This window comes from Eriocheir sinensis, unplaced genomic scaffold, assembly GCF_024679095.1.
Source record: "Eriocheir sinensis breed Jianghai 21 unplaced genomic scaffold, ASM2467909v1 Scaffold1241, whole genome shotgun sequence".
Lineage (NCBI taxonomy): Eukaryota > Metazoa > Arthropoda > Malacostraca > Decapoda > Varunidae > Eriocheir > Eriocheir sinensis.
In genome coordinates this window covers 65,001-85,113 of record NW_026110565.1, presented here as the reverse complement: position 1 = coordinate 85,113, position 20,113 = coordinate 65,001, and the positions used below count along the sequence as shown (strand labels likewise).

General features: G+C 46.2%; 1 pseudogene; it reads left to right on the top strand.

Annotated features, from left to right (window-relative positions):
* The first annotated feature begins 4,962 nt into the window (after positions 1–4,962).
* The window catches only part of LOC126989618 (NPC intracellular cholesterol transporter 1-like), a 47,906-nt pseudogene continuing 32,755 nt past the window's right edge, over positions 4,963–20,113 (top strand).

The window sequence follows — 20,113 nt, the reverse complement described above, 5'->3', positions numbered from 1 at the left end:
AGAAAGTCTCATTAGTAGGGATTCAATGGACAGTATGATGATGCTGGTTAACTCTTGCATAAGGGACAGCACAGGGACGAAGGAATGAAGATGCTGGTTAACTCTTGCATAAGGGATTTGGACAGCACAGGGATGAAGGAATGAAGATGCTGGTTAACTCTTGCATAAGGGATTTGGACAGCACAGGGATGAAGGAATGAAGATGCTGGTTAACTCTTGCATAAGGGACAGCACAGGGATGAAGGAATGAAGATGCTGGTTAACTCTTGCATAAGGGATTTGGACAGCACAGGGACGAAGGAATGAAGATGCTGGTTAACTCTTGCATAAGGGACAGCACAGGGATGGAGGAATGAAGATGCTGGTTAACTCTTGCATAAGGGACAGCACAGGGATGGAGGAATGAAGATGCTGGTTAACTCTTGCATAAGGGACAGCACAGGGACGAAGGAATGAAGATGCTGGTTAACTCTTGCATAAGGGACAGCACAGGGACGAAGGAATGAAGATGCTGGTTAACTCTTGCATAAGGGACAGCACAGGGATGGAGGAATGAAGATGCTGGTTAACTCTTGCATAAGGGACAGCACAGGGATGAAGGAATGAAGATGCTGGTTAACTCTTGCATAAGGGACAGCACAGGGATGAAGGAATGAAGATGCTGGTTAACTCTTGCATAAGGGACAGCACAGGGATGAAGGAATGAAGATGCTGGTTAACTCTTGCATGAGGGAGGACAGCACTGGGATGAAGGAATGAAGATGCTGGTTAACTCTTGCATGAGGGACAGTACAGGGATGAAGGAATGAAGATGCTGGTTAACTCTTGCATAAGTTTTGGACAGTAGAGGGATGAAAGAATGAAGATACTGGTTAACTCTTGCATGAGGGACAGCACAGGGATGAAGGAATGAAGGTGCTGGTTAACTCTTGCATGAGGGATTTGGACAGCACAGGGATGAAGGAATGAAGGTGCTGGTTAACTCTTGCATGAGGGATTTGGACAGCACAGGGATGAAGGAATGAAGATGCTGGTTAACTCTTGCAGAAGGGATTTGGACAGCACAGGGATGAAGGAATGAAGATGCTGGTTAACTCTTGCAGAAGGGATGAAGGAATGAAGATGCTGGTTAACTCTTGCAGAAGGGATTTGGACAGCACAGGGATGAAGGAATGAAGATGCTGGTTAACTCTTGCAGAAGGGATTTGGACAGCACAGGGATGAAGGAATGAAGGTGCTGGTTAACTCTTGCATGAGGGATTTGGACAGCACAGGGATGAAGGAATGAAGATGCTGGTTAACTCTTGCATGAGGGATTTGGACAGTAAAGGGATGAAGGAATGAAGATGCTGGTTAACTCTTGCATGAGGGATTTGGACAGTATAGGGATGAAGAAGTGAAGATGCTGGTTAACTCTTGCATGAGGGATTTGGACAGTATAGGGATGAAGGAATGATGAAGGAATGAACATAAGAACGTAAGGAGTCTTCAAGAGGCCGGTTGGTCTATACAAGGCAGCTCCTGTATACTCAACCCCACCTTACCTCACCATCCATGGCTTTATCTAACCTCTTCTTGAATGTATCTGTGGTATTCTATTCAATCTTACACACTCCTAATGGTTAGGTTTTCGATGCAACACCAGATACACAACCTCTAGACTTCCCGTATGGTTCACTCAACTATCAACTCCAAACACTACACAAGGAATTTTCTAAGTGTTTGGTATCGGTTTGGTAGCTTACTAACCCATCATGGCAAACTGTGAAAATGTTAATATGGGAGGAACTGGAAACGTCACGATAGAATGCAACGAGATTATTATTGCCATTATTATTATTATCACTATGAGATGAAACCTACAGAAGCGACAATAAGAGAAAGAAAGAAGGAAAAACAAAGGACTGGCCGGAGACTATTGCAAGCTGTTGGAGGTATTAAGAATGCCAGAGGGAGCGATGCGGCTGGGAAAGGCTGGAATATAAAGCAAGGGAAAGGTAGGAATATAAAAGTCTTGCTTGATGATCAGAAGAGAGGTGTGACATAGATCAGGTAGGAAAGATGTACAAGGATGAAAGAGAAATGGCCTAAAGATTTAAGGGCTGCATTCTTAAACATTTTGACAGCCAAGCGCACATATTTTACAAGGCTTTCCTAGGAGTTATAGGAATTTCCAGGGGTACTTCTATGGCCCCAGTGGTAGTTTGACCCTTCCTCTGCACCATGAACCTACAAAAACACTCATTAGAATCCGATCAATCTTTCCTTCGGCCCCTGGAAACAGTTGATGAGAGGGGTGGAGGCCTCTGATAATACCGTCCTTAGCGTCGCCGAAGATGCTGGTTAACTCTTGCATGAGGGATTTGGACAGTACAGGGATGAAGGAATGAAGATGCTGGTTAACTCTTGCATGAGGGATTTGGACAGTACAGGGATGAAGGAATGAAGATGATGGTTAACTCTTGCATGATGGATTTGGACAGTATAGGGATGAAGGAATGAAGATGCTGGTTAACTCTTGCATGAGGGATTTGGACAGTACAGGGATGAAGGAATGAAGATGATGGTTAACTCTTGCATAAGGGATTTGGACAGCACGGGGATGAAGGAATGAAGATGATGGTTAACTCTTGCATTAGGGATTTAGACAGCACAGGGATGAAGGAATGAAGATGCTGGTTAACTCTTGCATAATGGATTTGGACAGCACAGGGATGAAGGAATGAAGATGATGGTTAACTCTTGCATAAGGGATTTGGACAGTACAGGGATGAAGGAATGAAGATGCTGGTTAACTCTTGCATAAGGGATTTGGACAGTATAGGGATAAAGGAATGAAGATGCTGGTTAACTCTTGCATGAGGGTTTTGGACAGTATAGGGATGAAGGAATGAAGATGCTGGTTAACTCTTGCATGAGGGATTTGGACAGTACAGGGATGAAGGAATGAAGATGATGGTTAACTCTTGCATGATGGATTTGGACAGTATAGGGATGAAGGAATGAAGATGCTGGTTAACTCTTGCATGAGGGATTTGGACAGTTCAGGGATGAAGGAATGAAGATGATGGTTAACTCTTGCATAAGGGATTTGGACAGCACGGGGATGAAGGAATGAAGATGATGGTTAACTCTTGCATTAGGGATTTGGACAGCACAGGGATGAAGGAATGAAGATGCTGGTTAACTCTTGCATAAGGGATTTGGACAGCACAGGGATGAAGGAATGAAGATGATGGTTAACTCTTGCATAAGGGATTTGGACAGTACAGGGATGAAGGAATGAAGATGCTGGTTAACTCTTGCATGAGGGATTTGGACAGCACAGGGATGAAGGAACGAAGATGCTGGTTAACTCTTGCATAAGGGATTTGGACAGCACAGGGATGAAGGAATGAAGATGATGGTTAACTCTTGCATGAGGGATTTGGACAGCACAGGGATGAAGGAATGAAGATGATGGTTAACTCTTGCATAAGGGATTTGGACAGTACAGGGATGAAGGAACGAAGATGCTGGTTAACTCTTGCATAAGGGATTTGGACAGCACAGGGATGAAGGAATGAAGATACTGGTTAACTCTTGCATAAGGGATTTGGACAGTACAGGGATGAAGGAATGAAGATACTGGTTAACTCTTGCATAAGGGATTTGGACGGCACAGGGATGAAGGAATGAAGATACTGGTTAACTCTTGCATAAGGGATTTGGACAGTACAGGGATGAAGGAATGAAGATACTGGTTAACTCTTGCATAAGGGATTTGGACAGCACAGGGATGAAGGAACGAAGATGCTGGTTAACTCTTGCATAAGGGATTTGGACAGTATAGGGATGAAGGAATGAAGATGATGGTTAACTCTTGCATAAGGGATTTGGACAGTATAGGGGTGAAGGAATGAAGATGATGGTTAACTCTTGCATAAGGGATTTGGACAGTACAGGGATGAAGGAATGAAGATGCTGGTTAACTCTTGCATAAGGGATTTGGACAGTACAGGGATGAAGGAATGAAGATGCTGGTTAACTCTTGCATAAGGGATTTGGACAGTATAGGGATGAAGGAATGAAGATGATGGTTAACTCTTGCATAAGGGATTTGGACAGTATAGGGATGAAGGAATGAAGATGATGGTTAACTCTTGCATAAGGGATTTGGACAGTACAGGGATGAAGGAATGAAGATGCTGGTTAACTCTTGCATGAGGGAGATTTCTTTCTTCCCTTACCTCCTTCCTTTTCTTTCTTTCTTCCCTCCTTCCTTCATTTTTTCTTTCTTTCCTTACCTTTTCCTTCCTTTCCTTCCTTCCTTTCCTCTTTCCCTTCTTCCCTAATCTCCTTCCTTCCTATCCTTCCTTCCTTTCCCTTCCTTTCCTCTTTCCCTTCTTCCCTAATCTCCTTTCTTTCCTTTCCTTCCTTCCTCCTTCCTTCCTTTCCCTTCCTTCCTTCCCCTTCCTTCATTCCTTCTTTACTTTCTTTCCTCTTTTCCTTCTTCCCTAAGCTCCTTCCTTTCCCTTCCTTTCTTCCTTCCTTCCTTTCTTTCTTTCCCTTTCTTCCTTCCTTTCCCTTCCTTCCTCCTTCCTTTCATATCCACCCTTTCTTTCCCTTCCTTCCTTTCCCTTCCTTCCTTCCTCCTTCCTTTCTTTCCTTCCTTCCTTCCTTCCTGTCTTCCTTTCTTCCTTCCCGACTTATTTCCTTCCTTCCTTCCCTCCTTCCTTCCTTCCTTCCTTCCTTCCTTTCCTACTTCCTTCCTTTCTTCCTTCCTTCTTTCCTTCCTTCCTTCCTTCCTTCCTTCCTTCCTTCCTTTCCCCACCCCTTCCTTCCCTTATCCTCCTTCTCTCCTTCCTACATAGCGGGCTTTTTTATTATTTTCTTTACGCCTTTGAACTGTCTCCTTATCTGAAAAAAAAACAATAAACTCCCTTCCCTAACCTAACCTAACCTAACCTAACCTCTTCATATCCTTCCCCAGGGCCGGCCAACAGCACCGCCCCTCTCCTGACCTGCTGTAACGGAGACCAGGTCACTACCATGGCGTCCCAGCTGGCCTTGGGCGCGGCGTTCCTCAAGAGGTGCCCAACGTGTGTCCGCAACTTCAGGCTCTCCTTCTGCTTCATGACCTGCAGCCCCGCGCAACACGAGTACCTGGCGGCGACCAAGACCGAGATTGCCCAGGACACGAGTGAGTGGCTGGGTGGTGGACGTGGTGTGCTGGGAAGGAAGGGAAGGGGAGGGTAGAAAGGGAGGGAGAGGAAGGAAAGGGAAGAGAGAGGAATGGAAGGAAAGGGAAGAAAGGAAAAAGAGGAAAGAAAAGGAAGGGGAAGGGAAGAAAGGAAGGGAGAGGAAAGGAAAGAAAGGAAGGAAGGAGGGAAGGGAAGGAAGATGAAGGAAGGAGGAAGGGAAGGAAGGAAGGAGGAAGGAAGGAAGTAAGGAAGGAGGGAAGGAAGGGAGAGAGGAAGGAAGGGAAGGAGAGGAAGGAGGGAAGGAAGGAGAGGAAGGAAGGAGGGAAGGAAGGAGGAAGGAAGGAGGAAGGAAGGAAGGAGAGGAAGGAAGGGAGGGGAGGGGATGGAAAGGAAGAGAAGGGAAGGAAGGGAGGGGAGGGGATGGAAAGGAAGAGAAGGGAAGGAAGGGAGGGGAGGGGATGGAAAGGAAGAGAAGGGAAGGAAGGGAGGGGAGGTGATGGAAAGGAAGAGAATGGAAGGAAGGAGGAGGGATGGAAAGGAAGAGAAGGGGAAGGAAGGAGAGGGATGGAAAGGAAGAGAAGGGAAGGAAGGAGGGAGGAAGGAAAGGAAGAGAAGGGAAGGAAGGGAGGGGAGGGGATGGAAAGGAAGAGAAGGGAAGGGAAGGGTGGAAAGGAAGGAATGGAAGAGAAAGGAAGGGAAGGAGGGAAGGGAGAGAGAGGAATGGAAGGAAAGAGAGGAAGGAAGGAGTGAAGGGGATGGAAAGGAAGAGAAGGGAAGGGAAGGGTAGAAATGAAGGGAGAGGAAGGAAGGGAACGGAAGGCAGTAACTAAGGAAGGAAGAGAAGGGAGGAAGGAAAAGGTAAAAAGTAGGGAAGGAAGGGAAGAAAGGAGGGAAGGAAGGAGGAATTAGAGGAATGGAAGAAAGAAAGGAAGGAAGAGGAAGAGAGAGTGTGTGTGTGTGTTTTCTTTCTTTCTTTTTCTCCTTGCTTTCCTCCTTCCTTCCTCCTTCCCTTTCCCTCCCTTCCCTTCCCCTCCCTTCCCTTCTTTTCCCATCCATTCCACTTCCTTCCCTTCCCCTCCCTTCCCTTCCCCTCCCTTCCCTTCTTTTCCCATCCATTCCATTTCTTTCCCTTCCCCTCCCCTCCTTTTCCTTCCCTTCTCTTCCCCTCCCTTCCCTTCTCATCCCTTCCCTTCTCATCCCTTCCCTTCCCCTCCCTTTCCTTTTTTTCCCATCCATTCCATTTCCTTCCCTTCCCTTCCCCTCCTTTTCCTTCCCTCCCCTTCCCTTCCCTCCCCTTTACTTCCCTTTCCATCACCTCCCCTCCCTTCCATTCCCTTTTCTTCCCCCTCCCCTTCCCTTCCCTCCCTTCCCTTCCGCTCCCCTCCCCTCCTTTTCCGTCACTTCCCCTCCCTCCTTCTTTTCTTCCCTCCTTCCCTTTCTCTTCCTTCCTTCCCTTCCCCTCCCTATCCTTGAGTTCCCATCCATTCCATTTCCCTCCCTTGCCCTACCTTCCCTTCCCCTCCCATCCCTTCCCTTACACTAACCTAACCTAACCTAACCTCACAGCCTCAACTCTCTCTCCTTCTCTCACCCTCCTTCTCTTCCCATCCTCTCCTTACACCTAACCTCACAGCCTCAACTCTCTCTCTCCCTCTCTCACCCTCCCTTCCCTTCCCATCCCTTCCCTTACACTAACCTAACCTAACCTAACCTCAACTCTCCCTCTCTCTCACCTTCCCTTCCCTTACACTAACCTAACCTAACCTAACCTCACAGCCTCAACTCTCCCTCTCTCTCACCTTCCCCTCCTATTCCTTCTCTTCCCTTACACTAACCTAACCTAACCTAACCTCACAGCCTCAACTCTCCCTCTCTCCCCCCCAGACAAAACCGTGATCACCAGAGTCGCGATGCACATGACTCACCAATTTGCGGAGGGTGTCTACTCTTCCTGCCGTGATGTCCAGCTGCCCGCCTCCAACGACAAGGCCATCTCCGCCCTCTGTGGCTCCTGGGGGACGCTCTACTGCAACGGGGAGAGGCTCTTCGACTCCATGGGGGCCAGTCCCTTCGCGCCGTTCAGGGTCGATTATGTCTACGCCGAGCAGAGTGGGTCCAAGTTCACACCGTTTGATAAGGAGATTTTGCCATGTGACCAGCCTGTGACGGTATGTGGGGGGGGTTGTTAGGGGTTGTGTGTGTTTACCTAGTTGTGTTTACCTAGTTATAGTTTCACGGGGCCTGGTCTTACGCTGGTGTGGTCACGTCTCCGTATCTACATTTACCAAACCTCTCCTTAAAGCTCTGCACACTCCTTGCCGATACTACATCCTCGCTTAGTCTGTTCCAAACCTCTATATTTCTTTGCGGGAAGCTGTATTTCTTTGTCTCTCAAGCATCTTCCCTTCCTTAATTTATCCAACTTTTCCTTGAAGCTTTGCACACTCCTTGCCGATACTACATCCTCACTTAGTCTGTTCCAAACCTCTATATTTCTTTGAGGGAAGCTATATTTCTTTATGTCTCTCAAGCATCTTCCCTTCCTTAATTTATCCAAGTTTTCCTTAAAGCTTTGCACACTCCTTCACTTAGTCTGCTCCAAACGTCACTCAGCTCAGTAGTTTTTGTTTCTTAGCTTGTGTTTCGCATTTCTTTGCCAATTAAATCACTGGACACATCTTAATAAATATCACAGATTTAATGATCATATATCAGTCCCATAAGTTTGTTTCAGATGCCCTTAAAACAACATCTATCTATTCACTGTCCAGCTTAACCCAGTAGCAGCAACGGGCCACATTTTTGCCATGATATAAATCCCCAAAATAGATGATACATAAACTAATCACAAATGCTTTGATATATATTATGAAATGGTTTGCGTGAGTGATGATTTTTTCTCATTTTTCTTGGGGGCTTCGTGGTGCAGTGGTTAGCACACTCGGCTCACAACTGAGAGAGCCCAGGTTCGATTCCCAGGCAGAGTGGAAAAATTTGGGCGGCTTTTCTGATACCCTACACCCCTGTCCACCCAGCAGTGATTGGGTACCAGGTATTAATCAGGGGTTGTGTCCTGTCTCCTGGGGTCTGTTCCCTTCTCTTATAATTCCTTCCCCTTCTGTCTCTCTCTGGCATATGACCACAGATGCTGCGCTGACTAAATAAAACTTTCCAACTTTTTCCTGTCTCCTATAATTCCTTCCCCTCCTGTCTCTCTCCGGCATATGACCACAGATGTTGCGCCGACTAAACCAAACTTTCCAACTTATTCCTGTCTCCTGGGGTCTGTTCCCTTCTATAATTCCTTCCCCTTCTGTCTCTCTCCGGCATATGACCACAGATGTTGCGCTGACTAAACCAAACTTTCCAACTTTTTCCTGTCTCCTGGGGTCTGTTCCCTTCTCCTATAATTCCTTCCCCTTCTGTCTCTCTGCGGCATATGACCACAGATGCTGCGCCCACTAAACAAAGCTTCCCAAAACTTTTTCCTCCCTCCCTCCCCCCCTCACCCCCCATCACCACCTCACTCTCTCCCCCCCAGAACACCAGTCAGTCCTGCAGCTGCCTGGATTGCAAGCCGTCGTGCCCCGCCTCGCTGCTGCCCCGCCTCACCACCTGCTCCTCATCCTGGGCGTGGACGGCATGGCTGTGGTGATGGCCATCATCTTCCTCTTCCTCTCCTCCACCTTCCTCACCGTCTACCTCTGCCTCACGCTGCGCACTCGCTCCATCGACAGTGAGTGTGTGTGTGTGTGTGTGTGTGTGTGTGTGTGTGTGTGTGTGTGTGTGTGTGTGTATTTGCCTAGTTGTATTTGCCTAGTTTCTTTCTTCACCTTCCTCCCTTTTCCTTCCCTTCTTTCCTTCTTTCTATATTTTTACCTTCCTTCTTTTCTCCTGTGTGTGTGTGTGTGTGTATGTGTGTGTGTGTGTGTGTGTGTTTACCTAGCTCCTTCTTCCTTTATTTCTTCCTTCCTTCCATCCTACCCTTCCTTCTTTTCTTTCCATTCCTCCCTTCTTTCCTGTGTGCGTGTGTGTGTGTGTGTGTGTGTGTGTGTGTGTGTGTAGTACCTATTTTTAGTATACAGGGCCTGACCTCAAGCTTGGATAGTCCTGTCTTCCAATCTATATTTGTCCAACTTTTCCTTCGTGAGAGGTTACTAGGTCAGGTCAGGTTAGGTTGGACAGAGGACAGTTTAGGTTAGGTTAAGTTAGGTTAGACAGAGAATGGTTAGGTTAAGTTAGGTTAGACAGAGAATGGTTAGGTTAGGTTAGACACAGGATATAAAAGATTAGGATGGACACATGTTTTTGATAGTGTCTGTAAAAGGAGAAAGCTGAAAGTAAATGTCAACAAAAGTAAAGTGATGGTTTGTGAGCGAAGTAGAAGTGAGGTTGTAGATTTTGTATGCCCATATAGTGGGAATTGAATGTGAAAAAGAATGCAAAATAATTTTGAATGGTGAAGAAATGGAGGAGGTCAATGAGTTTAAGTACCTTGGATCAGTTATGTGTAAGCATGGTGGTACAGAGGGAGAGATAAGAGAAAGGGCATTGCAAGGAAGAAGGGTGGCAGGGTCTTTGGGACGAATCATGAATGGCAGAAGTGTGAGCATGGAAGTAAAGGGGGATTTGAGAAATACAATAATAGTACCAACCCTCACATATGAAACATGGGCCTGGAATGAAAGTCAGAGGTCTAGAGTGCAGGCAGTGGAAATGAGTTATTTGAGGAGTGCTTGTGGTGTGAGTAGAATGGATGGAATGAGTAATGAAAGTGTGTACGAGCATTTTGGAATGTGTCACGGGTGAAGGGAAGAAGAGTGGAGTGGAGGAAGAAGTGAAGCGACAGCCTTTAAAGTGGTTTGGCCTCATGGAGCGAGTGGAGGAGAGTAAGATGACCAGAAGGGTGTATGTGAGTGAGATAGAGGGAGGGAATGCTAGAGGACGACCTCCAGTGAAATGGAGGGATAGGGTGCAAGAGTACATTAGGGAGAGGGGGGGAAAGATCTTTGAGCAAGCAACTTTCTCTATTATTGGATAGAGAAAGTTGGAAGCTCTTCTGCCGTGGCCATCCCCTGGTGGGAGCTCCTAGGACCAGGCGTCGATGAAATGATGATGATGATGATGAGGTTAGGTTAGACAGAGGACAGGACAGGTCAAGTTAGGTTAGGTTAGACAGAGGACAGGACAGGTCAGGTCAGGTTAGGTTAGGTTAGGTTAGACAGAGGAGAGGACAGGTCAGGTTAGGTTAGGTTAGGTTAGACAGAGGAGAGGACAGGTCAGGTCAGGTCAGGTTAGGTTAGGTTAGACAGAGGAGAGGACAGGTCAGGTTAGGTTAGGTTAGGTTAGACAGAGGAGAGGACAGGTCAGGTTAGGTTAGGTTAGGTTAGACAGAGGAGAGGACAGGTCAGGTCAGGTCAGGTTAGGTTAGACAGAGGAGAGGACAGGTCAGGTCAGGTTAGGTTAGGTTAGGTTAGGTTAGACACAGGATATAATAGATTAGGTTGGACACATATGGAGAGAGAGAGAGAGAGAGAGAGAGAGAGAGAGAGAGAGAGAGATTCCTTTATATAGACAGTTTTAGGAGTTTTTACAAAGTATCAGTGATTTCTTTGTAATTTTAGACAGTTTCAGGGAATTTCAAGGGACAGGTCAGGTTGAACACATGTAAGTATATGCGTATATAAACATTCTTAGACATTCCTTCATACACATCAACACCCTGACTCACCCCTCCTCCTCCTCCTCCTCCTCTCCCATACCTCTCTGTTCTTCCTCCTCCTCCTCCTCCTCCTCCTCCTCTTCCTTACTTAGTCCTCTGTGTCTTCCTTTTCCCATGTCATTTTTTTACTTTTCCTCTCTTCTTCCTCTCCTCCTCCTCCTCCTCCTCCTCCTCCTCCTCCTTACTTAATCCTCTGTGTCTTCCTTTTCCCATGACATTTTTTTACTTTTCCCTCTCTTCCTCCTCCTCCTCCTCCTCCTAATCTTTTCTCATTTTTCAACCTTCCTCCTTCTTCTTCCTCTACCATACCTCCTCCTCCTCCTCCTCCTCTTCTTCCTCCACACTCACACACCACACCCATTCCTTCATCGACAGCCTCCCTCACCTCTTCCTCCCTTTGCAGTCACGGGCGAGAGTGAGGGCAGCCGGTCTTGGGGTGAGGAGCCGGGGTGTCTGGAGCGCGCTGGTTCTTGGCTCGACAACGCCCTCGAGAGATTCTTCACCGCCTGGGGCACAAGTAAGGAGGAGGCGGAGGAAGAGGAGAAGGAGGAGGAGGAGGAGGGGAAGAACTGATAGGTATGGGAGAGGAGGAGGAGGAGGAGGAGGAAGGAAGAAAGGGAGGGTAAAGTTGAAAAATGAGAAGGGAAAAGAAGAGAGGAAGAAGTAAGGAGGAAGAGGAGGAGGAGGAGGAAGAGGAGAAGTATGTGGAATTGGAACCTTTACCGGGGCAGGATGGAGCACACTAACACCAGACAGAGGACCAGGTGGAGAGGTGGAGTTGGAACCTTTACCGGGGCAGGATGGAGCACACTAACACCAGACAGAGGACCAGGTGGAGAGGTGGAATTGGAACCTTTACCGGGGCAGGATGGAGCACACTAACACCAGACAGACAGAGGACCAGGTGGAGAGGTGGAGTTAGAACCTTTACCGGGGCAGGATGGAGCACACTAACACCAGACAGAGGACCAGGTGGAGAGGTGGAATTGGAACCTTTACCGGGGCAGGATGGAGCACACTAACACCAGACAGAGGACCAGGTGGAGAGGTGGAGTTAGAACCTTTACTGGGGCAGGGTGGAGCACACTAACACCAGAGGACCAGGTGGAGAGGTGGACTTAGAACCTTTACCGGGGCAGGATGGAGCACACTAACACCAGACAGTGGACCAGGTGGAGGACATTTGAGAAAGACTTTGAATAGTAAAACCACATACTACCACTACCACTACCACTACTACTACTACTACTACTATTTTCCTCCTAACAGCCTGCGCCCGATATCCTTGGGTCATCCTATTCCTGGGTGCCGTGGTGACCTGCGGCCTGTCCTGCGGGATCCTGTACCTCCAAGTGACCACCGACCCCGTCAAGCTCTGGGTCAAGCCGGTCAAGGTCAGCTGAGAAGGAGTACTTCGACACGACCTTTGTGCCTTTTTACCGAACGGAGATGTTGATTATCCGTCCTGTTGGGGTGGATAAGGTAAGGATGGGATGGGTAGGAAAGGGATGGGGAGGATAGGAAAGGATAGGGAAGGAAAGGAAATGGTAAGGGAAGGCAGAGGAGAGAGTAGGGAGGGAAGGGTAGGGTAGGAAAGGGAAGGGAAGGGAAGGGATAGTGAGGTTAGGAAAGGGAAGGGAAGGGAATGGGATGGGATGGTAAGGAAAGGGAAGGGTAGGGTAGGAAAGGGATGGGAAGGGAAGGGATAGGGAGGGTAGGAAAGGAAAGGAAAGGGAAGGGAAGGGTAGGGTAGAGAATGGAAGGATAGGGAAGGGAAGGAAAGGTAGGAAAGGAAGAGATAGGGTAGGGTAGGGAAGGGAAGGAAAGGGTAGGGTAGAGAATGGAAGGGAAGGAAAGAAAGGAGAAGGGATGGATAGGGAAGGGAAGGGAAGGGATGGTAAGGAAAGGAAAGAGAAGGGATGGATAGGGAAGGGAAGGGAAGGGTAGAGAAAGGAAGGATAGGGAAGGGAAGGAAAGGAAAGGGAAAGGTAGGGAAGGGAAGGGAAGAGATAGGGAGGGAAGGGAAGGAAAGAAAGGAGAAGGGAAGGGAAGGAAAGAGAAGGGATAGATAGGGAAGGGAAGGGTAGGGTAGAGAAAGGAAGGATAGGGAAGGGAAGAAAAGGAATGGGAAAGGTAGGGAAGGGAAGGGAAGGGAAGGAAAGAAAGGAGAAGGGATGGATAGGGAAGGGAAGGGAAGGGATGGGATGGTAAGGAAAGGAAAGGAAAGAGAAGGGAAGGATAGAAAATGAGGAGAGAAAGAAAGAAATGAGAGAGGGAGAGGAAGGAAGAATAGGGGGACTGAAGGAACGGAAGAAAGCAGAGAATAAGAAGAGAAGGAAGGAGGGAAGGAAAGAAAGAAAAGAAGGAAGGAGGAAGAGGAGGAGGAGATGATGAAGGAGGGAAGGAAGGGAGGAGAAGGAAGGAGGAAGAGGAGGAGGAGATGATGAAGGAGGGAAGGAAAGAAAGAAAAGAAGGAAGGAGGAAGAGGAGGAGGAGATGATGAAAGAGGGAAGGAAAGAAAGAAAAGAAGGAAGGAGGAAGAGGAGGAGATGATGAAGGAGGGAAGGAAAGAAAGAAAAGAAGGAAGGAGGAAGAGGAGGAGGAGATGATGAAGGAGGGAAGGAAAGAAAGAAAAGAAGGAAGGAGGGAAGGAAGGGAGGAGAATGAAGGAGGAAGAAATGATGAAGGAGGGAAGGAAAGAAAGAAAAGAAGGAAGGAGGGAAGGAAGGGAGGAGAATGAAGGAGGGAAGGAAAGAAAGAAAAGAAGGAAGGAGGAAGAGGAGGAGGAGATGATGAAGGAGGGAAGGAAGGGAGGAGAAGGAAGGAGGAAGAGGAGGAGGAGATGATGAAGGAGGGAAGGAAAGAAAGAAAAGAAGGAAGGAGGAAGAGGAGGAGGAGATGATGAAGGAGGGAAGGAAAGAAAGAAAAGAAGGAAGGAGGAAGAGGAGGAAGAAATGATGAAGGAGGGAAGGAAAGAAAGAAAAGAAGGGAGACGAATGATGAAGGAGGAGGAGGAGGAGGAGATGATGAAGGAGGGAAGGAAAGAAAGAAAAGAAGGAAGGGAAGAGAATGATGAAGGAGGAGGAGGAGGAGGAGGAAATGATGAAGGAGGGAAGGAAAGAAAGAAAAGAAGGAAGGGAAGAGAATGATGAAGGAGGAGGAGGAGGAGGAGGAAATGATGAAGGAGGGAAGGAAAGAAAGAAAAGAAGGAAGGGAAGAGAATGATGAAGGAGGAGGAGGAGGAGGAGGAAATGATGAAGGAGGGAAGGAAAGAAAGAAAAGAAGGAAGGGAAGAGAATGATGAAGGAGGAGGAGGAGGAGGAGGAGGAGGAGATGAAGGAGGTAAAGTTAAAAATAAAAAGAAAGAAATGAACAGTGATGAGGCATTGATTGGGCATTGTGTGGGCATTGGCAAGGCATTTATTGGGCATTTTCTTGCAGGTGGCCCACGAGACTCCCAACGGCATGGAGTTTTGGGGCCCGGTGTTCAACAAGACTTTCCTGAAGGAGGTCCTGAAACTACAGAACTACATATCCGATGAGGTGTGTGTGTGTGTGTGTGTGTGTGTGTGTGTGTGTGTGTGTGTGTGTTTACCTAGTTGTGAAATACAGGAAAAGAGTTGTACTAGGCTTGTGCTGTCCCGTCTCCATAACGCTGATTATCCAGTTTGTCTTTAAATTCCTGAATCGTTTTTGCACACACAGTCTCCTCGTCAAGTCCGTTCCATGTTGTTGTGCTTCTGTGTGGAAAACTGTATTTCTTGATGTCTCTCCTACAGTCGCTCTTCTTCAATTTCTTACCGTTGCCTCTTGTCACACTTCTGTCACGTTCCACTAGGTCTTCCCTGTCCAATTTCTCCACTCCCTCGTGTATCCTGTACAATGCTATTAGGTCCCCTCTCTCTCTTCTGCTCTCCAGTGTTGTTAGTCCCAATTTCTCCAGTCTTTCTTCATATGTACGTTCTCTCAGAGTTTCCGGTAATTTAGTCGCTTCTCTTTGTATTCTTTCCAACTTTCTAATCTCTTCAATCTAGGTGACCACACTAATGCTGCATATTCCAGTCTTGGACGTTTCATTGATGTTATTAGTTTCTTCACCATTTCTTCATCTAAATATGTAAATGCTACTTTTATGTTTCTAAGAAAATTATGTTTCCCAATTATCCGGTCTACTGTTTATGTTTTCCAAAGGATAACTTGTCTGTCATGATTACTCCCAAATCTTTTTCTTCATATTTTTTCATGATTCTTTCATTACTCAGAGTAGTTCCCCGACATTTGTCTACTGCTCTTACCAAACTCCATCACGCTACACTTCTCTGTACTGAATGTCATTTCCGATTTGCGTGACCATTCGCTTATTCTATCGAGATCTTGGCTCAGGGCTACACAGTCTTCTTCATTAGCCACCCTTCTCATTATTTTAGCATCATCAGCAAACATATTCATATAGCTTGTGTGTGTGTGTGTGTGTGTGTGTCTTTGTGTGTTGATAACCTGCCCTCAGCTTCCCTACCCTTTCCTTTCCTTTCCTTTCCTTTCTTTCCCTTCCCTTCCCTACCCTTCCTTTCCTTTCTTTCCCTTCCCTTTCCTTCCCTACCCTTCCTTCCCTTTCCTTCCCTTTCCTTTCTTTCCCTTCCCTTCCCTTCCCTACCCTTCCTTTCCTTTCTTTCCCTTCCCTTCCCTTCCCTACCCTTCCTTTCCTTTCTTTCCCTTCCCTTCCCTTCCCTTCCCATTGCTGCCCTTTCCTTCCTTTCCCTTCTCTTCCCTTCCCTTCCCTACCCTTCCTTTCCTTTCTTTCCCTACCCTCCCTCCCTCCTAACATTCCCTCTCTTCTTCCTTCCTTTCTTCCCTCCTTCCACACTCCCATTTCTTGCAGCCTTCATATCCCTTTCCTTCCCTTCTTTTCCCTTTCCTTCCCTTCCCTTCCCTTCCCTTTCCTACCCTTTCTTTCCCTATCCTTCCCTTCCCTTCTTTTCACCTTCCCTACTCCTCCCTTCTTTCCCTTCCCTTCCCTTCCCTTATCCTAAACTCACCCCTTTCTCTCCGCAGCTCTCAGGCACAGCGTCGGGTCAACAAGTCTTCCTCAGTGACATCTGCTACAAGCCTCTCTCCCCCGACAACGACAATTGCACCATTCAAAGCGTCCTCAACTACTTCCAAAATGACGCTGGGAACCTTGACCTCAACGGCACGGACGCTGAGTTCAACCTGCCCGTCAACTACCTCAACCACCTCGACAGCTGCTTTAGGTAAGGGAAGGGAAGGGAGGGGAAGCAAAAGGAAGGATAGGGAAGGGAAGGAAAGGGAAGAGATGAGAAAGGAAAAGGAAGAGAGAGGGAGAAGAGGGAAGGAAGGAAAGAGAAGGGAAAGGAAGGGAAGGAAAGGAAAGGAAAAGGAGAGTGAATGAGAGAAAAGGGAAGGAAGGAGGGAGGGAGGGAAAGATAGAAAGGAAGGAAACAAGGAGAGAGAGGAAGATAACAGTGAGAGAGAGAGAGAGAGAGAGAGAGAGAGAGAGAGAGAGAGAGAGAGAGAGAGAGAGAGAGAGAGAGAGAGAGAGAGAGAGAGAGAGAGAGAGAGAGAGATTTACATAGATAGATTTACATAGAAAATCAGACCACACAGACCCCATGGTCCAGACTTGGTGGTCTGTCCTTAAACCTAAGTAATTTTACATTAATCAGAAGGCTCCAAAACGTTGCATTTCTACTCTAGTTGATATTAAGTTGAAGGAAGTGACGGTCGAGCTTATTTTTGAAGGAGTCAATCGTGTTACACTGGACCACTGATGGTGGGAGCTTATTCCATTCTCGCACTACAACGTTGGTGAAGAAAAATTTGGTGCAGTCTGAATTTACTTGTCTGCATTTGAGTTTTACGCCATTGTTCCTCGTATGCAAAGTGTCATCGATTATAAACAATGTTGATCTGTCTACATTCGTGAAACCATTAAGTATTTTAAAACATTCGATAAGTTTTCCTAGTAGGCGACGTTTCTCAAGAGAGAACATGTTAAGGGTAGAAAGACTGACTTCGTCGGATTTGTTGCGAAATGAAGGCATAATTTTCGTTGACGCTGAACACCTTCTAATTTAGCAATATCCTTTGCATGGTGGGGGGACCAAAACTGTACCGCATATTCCAAGTGGGGTCTGACTAAACTGTTGTAGAGCGGAGTATTACATCTTTATTCTTAAATAAAAAGTTTCTTTTAATGAAGCCCAACATTCTGTTCGCTTTATTTGCTGCATCGATGCATTGCTGTGAGAATTTGAGGTTTGACGCGATTTTGACCCCCAAGTCCTTGACGCATTGAACGCTTTTGAGTTTAACGCCGCGCATTTCGTAATCAAACTTTTTATTCCTCGTTCCAACTTGAAGGACCTGGCACTTGTCTACGTTAAAGGGCATCTCCATCTATCCGACCAAGCTGAAATTTTGTGCAAATCCTCTTGGAGGCTTTGCCTGTCTTCGTCAGTGAGAACCGAGTTACCAATCTTTGTGTCGTCTGCAAATTTACTAATGCGGTTATTGAGTCCAACATCCACGTCGTTGATGTAAATAATGAAGAGCACTGGGCCAAGAACCGAGCCCTGAGGGACGCCACTAGTGACAGGCGCCCACTCTGAGTTAAATCCGTCAATCACTACTCTTTGTTGTCTGTTGCTCAACCAATTCGCGATCCATTGGTTTACCTGACCGTCAATACCTATTTGTTTTAATTTGTAAAGTAATTTATGATGCGGGACTTTATCAAACGCTTTCTGGAAATCAAGATAGACGACGTCCAGTGATTTGGTTACGTCATAAACAGTGAAGAGGTCGTTATAAAAGGTTAATAGATTTGATAGGCAGGATCTTTTGTTTCGGAAGCCATGTTGTGAGTCCCCAATTAATGAGTGGCTTTCAAGGTAACTCACAATTTTGTCTCTAATTATTCCCTCAAGTAGCTTAACTACAACCGAAGTTATACTAATGGGCCTGTAATTACATGTTACTTGTTTGTATACTTTCTTAAAAATCGGTGTCACGTTAGCCTTTTTCCAATCTGAAGGGACAATGCCTTGTCGCAAGGACATATTGAATACGGTTGTGAGGGAGGAGAGTATTTCGCTCTTTGTTTCTTTCAGCAGAGTTGGATATACTTTATCAGGTCCAGGACTTTTATTTGTTTTTAAGTGATTTGAGGGCTTTAAGGACTTCATCGGGTTTTATTTCAAAGTTAGACAATGCATGCTCGGGTTTTACATTAGTACTGGTGTTGGTGGTGGTGGTGGGAGGACTGTTATTATTAAACACCGAGGAAAAGTAATTATTTAATAGGTTTGCAACGTGTTGGCTGTCAGTCACTAGTGCACCGTCGCTGTTTGTTAAAGGTCCAATTCCACTTCTGATCGCCTTTCTGTTGTTTATGTAACTGAAGAAGGATTTTGGATTATTTTACAGTTGGCTGCAATATTTACTTCATATCTACGCTTTGCCTGATGCACTAATCTTTTACTCGTCGCCTGGCATCATTGTAAAGTCTAATGTTTTCGGGCGTGCTTTGGTCTTTCTTTAACCTGTAAGACAATTTTCTCTCCTTGACTGAGTGTTTAATTTCGCTATTAAACCAAGGTGGACTTTATTAGTGTTAATTGCTTCTCGCACAAGGGGACAAATGTGTCCTGCTGAGTGAGTAAGTGATTTTTAAAGTTTAGCCAGGCGTCCTCTGCATTGCCGTCATCTGATAGTTGCATATCTATTAGTTTTCATTGGATTTCTGAAGTTGGCTCTTTTGAAATTGGGCACCTTAACTTTATTTTCAGTCACCGATGTTTGAGCTCTAATGTCAACGCGCACTAGTTTATGATCGCAGGAACCGAGGTGTTCTCCTACCGTGACATTACTGACTAGGTTATCTTGGTCGCTATAACAAGGTCAAGTATGTTATTTTGTCGAGTTGGTTCAGAAACCATTTGGCTTAGATAATTTTCCTCTAGAAATTCGATCATTCTATGGGACTCACCTTCTGTACCCGACAGTGTCGCCCAGTCGATATGGGGGAGGTTAAAGTCTACTAGTATCAGTGAGTCGCTGATATAAAGTGACTGCCTTAAGACGCTGTACATATCAAGATCGCCATCAAGTGATTGCCCCGGAGGCCTGTAAGTGACAGATATATTTAAATTGACTTTTGCAATGTTTACTCGCACGCACAAATGTTCAACGTTACTGTTTCTTGGTGTTTTGTCAGTAGGTTGCAAGTAGCTTTTGACAAAAGGGCGACACCACCCCTCTACGGTTTACACGATCATTGTTGAAGAATCTGTAGCCATCTATGTTGTATTCGGAACTTAAATCAATATTAGTGGTGTCAATAAATGTTTCGGTTATAGCAATTACGTCAAAGTTTTCTGTCAGAGCAAGACATCGCAGTTCATCAAATTTGTTTCTTAGGCTACGCGCATTGAAACTAAGGACTCTTAGGTTATCTTGAAGCTTGGTAATAGAGGTACTGGAGGGTTCAATGTTACGAGTCTGTTGCGGTGTGAGGTGTCTATTTACACGGGCGGGATGGAAGGACGTGGCTGAGAGTCGTTTTTTGTTGTTCGGGCGTTACGTACGGCGTTGTTTAGGAGCCATCCAAAAATGGCTGCCCCCAAGGGGGCCACGTGTATGCCGTCCCTTTGGAAAAGTCTACTCTGGCCGTAGAAATCGTTCCAGGCGTTAAAGAATTCGACGTCAAGCTCTCCGCAGAGAGTCTGCAGGCGGTTGTTGAGGCTGAAGGCCTTACTGTAGAAGTCGCCCTCATCCCATGTCCGTGGTAGAATTCCTGAAATCAAAATATTAGGGGATTTAGACTTATACTGCTGGATGAGCCTACGGTACTTGTCCAGCAGTTCCTCAGAGAGAGAGAGAGAGAGATGGAAACCTAAGCTAACTTTGGGCCGTTTTCACAGTGGAGCTTACCAATGACATTATGTAGTAAATAATACAAATTCTTGCCCTCAAGTGGTTATATTATTTATTTAAATAGATGTAAAAACATGTATTACACAACACAGCAACACACTGCACGGCTTCAATGGTAATATGAGAAAACAAATAGAAGACTTTGAATGACATGAACACACGTCACCTGCTGACCAGTAAACACCCTGCTGAGAATTTCACTTTAATTGACTAATGGTTTATTGTTGCAAAGTACACAACAATTAAAGAAGGA